The following is a 4,068-nucleotide window of genomic DNA, read 5'->3' on the forward strand; positions in this document are numbered from 1 at the left end:
AAAAAGCATCCTCAAAATTCAGTCATTGATATGTGAAGAACAACAACAGTCTCAAGAACACATAATAAAAATACTAGGCTTCACCCCTAGCTAGATATTTACATAATATTAAAATACTTAATAATGTATAAATAAAAAGACATGGAAAAGAAATAACTCGAATATTAGGAATAAATCTTCCTCCTTTGATTCTTCTCTACGGCAACTCCTCTTCTTTCCCCTATAGGATATCCCCTCTCTTGTGCAGGTTATTGCTCTATTTATAAAGGGTCAAAGAAAACCGGAGTAGGATCATCTCCAGTTCATTATGGACCGGAGAATATTCAGTTCATGGCTAAGATTTCATCTTAAAAATTCTATGGCCATAAATGGGACACATATCCTACTAATAAAAATAATAATAAAATATTATTTTAAATTTTAAAAAAAAAAATTAAGAAAAAAAAAAGAAAGAAAGAGAAAATTGGTGAAAGCCTGGGGGGTGACCAAACACCAGATTTTAGTGAGGAGCCACCCAGTGGTAGGCTAGGGGTAGGGCATACCCCATGGCCTATGGGGTGGTTTGAAATTGCCCCATCTTACAAAAAAAGAGGGAGTGGCCCGGAAGCCATATGAAGCTTCGGCCACCCCAGACAAGAGATTAAAAAAAAAAAAAAATGGGTTGGCCCTTGGGGGTGGTCTGCCCAAAGAGACCATACACTGAGGCAGAGCCACGGTGTGGAAGCCCACTTGCCCGCCCCAAAGGGTGGCCCAGAGCCACTAAGGCTCTTGGGGGTGGTTTGGCTCCCCACCATTTTACAGAGATAGAGGGGTGGCCAGACCCTTATAGGCCGCTGAAGGTGGATGTCCCCTGCCAGCCGACCATTAGAATTGGCCTTGAAGTTACCACCCAAAATGGGGGTGGTAGGGTGGCAAACCACCCACTTTTTTTTTTTTTGTTAAAATAATATTTATTAATTGATATATGTGTCTTCCCAAATTTGTGAAGTGTAGGATTTTTTTTTATATATGAAATCACTGGCAATGGCTTTGGATACTACAGTGTATAATGAGCAGGAGAGAATTCCAGAAAACCACTTTTCACAGTTGGGCTCCTTGACTTCTATATTGGACTCCCGCTCATAATAATAAATCTGGGCCTTCATCCCCCCCACACCCCCCCTCCTTTTTTCTTTATTTATTTATTTATTTGGTTTTCCTTTCTTTCTTTCTTAGTTAGCCTTCAATGGGGCCCCACGTGCTTGACTTCTTCATTCGGTAATTGGCTTGCTTTTATTTTGAGCCCACACGTAGGCAACTCATGAGTGGTGTACCAAATAGCACAACTCCCCTAAATACTATTTATCTCATTTTTTTCAAAAAAAATTAATATAAAAATATTTTCACTTTTTATATCATATTATTTACGTTTTACTTCTATTTAAATAAAAAATTACTACAAAACAATTTTTTTTTTTAACTTGTTAATACTACTTTTTTCATTTTTATATACCAATCATTATTAATTTTTTTTTTATTATTTAAAATGAAGGAACAGTGCCATGTTGTTTAACAAATAGGGCCTTTAAGAAGCAATTCTCATGCCTTGTTCATTCTTTTTTTCTTGTTTAGCTTAGCTTGCTCTTTGTTTGCTTGGCTTGGCTTTCTGTCTTGTAGCTTTGGTAGTGCTCCAATTGTTATTCTTTTGATTTTTATAATTCTAAAAAGACAATTCCTTGATTTATGATATATTTTTAAGCTTACATTTAATAATTAAATATTATTTTACAATTAAATATAAAATATAAGATTTTTTTTTTTTTTTTGACATATTCACACAAGGGAAGGGGGAGAGAGATTCAAAGTAGTAACCTCCGCTTCATGAGTCGTGGTTCACAGCTGATTGAGTTATCCCTTGATGACAAATGTAAGAATTAATCTAAAATAAAATATGATAAAAGTTATTTTAATATAGAAAATAGACACTTTTAAGGTATTATTACTGCATTTTAGTAAATTTCTTTTAAGCTATTATCACCTATTTTAGAACACAAACCTCACAAGTGTATATGCACAACATTAGGAAATATTCAGTTAGGAAAAAAATTTCCGTTTCAAAAAAAAAAAAAAAAAAAAAGTTGGGAAAAAATTTCATTTATAGAATGTAAATCTTGATTTATGTTAGGAAAAAAAATTCAGTATTATGGGGCAACCAAAAAAATAATAATAACGTCACTCAAAAAAATAATTGTTGATTTATGTAAAGCTGATTCAAGTGTTCTCGTTTGGTGGGTGGACGTGGATGTCACCTCTTCAAAAGGGATATGCTAGAATCTAATAAAAACTTCATATTTTGCCCATAAAAGTTCACGTGGCAAGATACCACATCATCTTCTTTTTGTTTTATCTTTTTTCCTAAAAAAAATGATATAGCATTTTGCTAGACTTTTATGGGCAAAATGTGGAGTTTTTATAAGATTCTAGCATTTCTCTCCTCAAAAACATTAATTACTCAACCCAACAAGCAGTAATTATAGAGAAATGATAAAAACACAACATTTTGGCATAATTTTAACCAAACTTTTTCCTTATCTGGTCATTTTTAAAAAATAATAATAATAATAATAAAATAATAAAAAATTGCTTAAGCAATAACATCCTATGTGGTCCTTTTTTTTCTTTTCTTTTTTTTTTTCTTTAAAAAAAAATAGCCTTTCTTCATAATAATGACCATTTTTTTTTCAAAAAAAAGGCCATTTTATGAAGAAAAATATCATTTTTTTAAAAAAAAAAAACCAAATAATAAAGAACAACATAGGATGTTATTGTTTTAGAATATTTTTAATTTTTTTTTTTAAATAAAAAATAAAACGTTGTGCCAAAAAATTGTGCCTTTATCATGCATCGTAATTATAGAGCTTTCTTCTTTTTTGTTTCTCCTTTGTGCTAAGGTGCTAAGTTCAAAATTGCAAAAGGCGAAAAGACAAGGACGGCTAAGGGGAGTTCCTACTTCGGTAGGTGGTCCGCAATTGAATCATTTACTTTTTGCGGATGATAGTTTGCTGTTTTGTAAGGTTAATCAAGTTGAATGGCAGTGCCTGTTTGACCTTTTGGTTGTCTATGAAAGCACATCGGGGCAGAGGTTAAACAAAGATAAAACATTTTCTTTAGTCGAAATACAAGTCGGGAATCACCAGAGTGGTTTCTTCAGTTGACAGAACTTCCTGAATCTCAACGGTTCGACACATATTTGGGGTTACTAGCTTTAGTAGGGAAATCACGTACAAGTGAATTTCATAAATATTATTGACAGAGTCCGGAGGAGGGTGTTAGATTGGAAGACTAAATTCTTATTCCTTTCAAGGAAGGAGATATTGTTAAAAGCGGTGATCCAGGCCATTCCTACCTACAGCATGAGCGTATTCCTATTACCTAAAACCCTATGCAAAAAGTTAAACTCCTTGATGCAAGAATTTTGGTGGGGTCATAAGGTAAACGAAAGGAAGATTCATTGGATTAGTTGGAAGAGAATGGGGTTTGCAAAAATCTCAAGGGGGTATGGGGTTTAGAGATCTTCATTGCTTTAATAAAGCTCTTTTAGCAAATCAATGGTGGAGATTATTGCAGGATCCGGAGAGTTTGGCATGTTGTATTCTACGGGCTAAATATTTTCCTAGGGGATCCCCGTTGATTGCAAAATTGGGAAGTCGACCATCTTATGCATGGAGAAGTTTAATTGCAGTTAGAGAACTATTTTCAGAGGGATTGATATGGCATATTGGAGATGGGAGTGTAGTGCGAATATGGGAGGATAAATGGCTCCCTCGGCCTGCTGTCCAGTCGGTGTGTTCTAGATCACCAAGGGATGCAATGGTGGAGGCCCTTTTTGACTCAGATATAGCGGGGGGGGGGGGGGGTGGAACAAAAACTTGATACAAGAAATTTTCAATGAAGAAGAAGTTACGTTGATTTGTAGTTTACCAATGAGTAGATATTGTAGAGCTGAAGAGTTGATTTGGAGACCCACTACCACTGGTATGTTCACTGTCTGCAGTGCATATCACATGGAAAAGGATAGGCAAGCAGCAA

Source organism: Corylus avellana, chromosome ca9, assembly GCF_901000735.1.
Source record: "Corylus avellana chromosome ca9, CavTom2PMs-1.0".
Taxonomy (NCBI): Eukaryota; Viridiplantae; Streptophyta; class Magnoliopsida; order Fagales; family Betulaceae; genus Corylus; species Corylus avellana.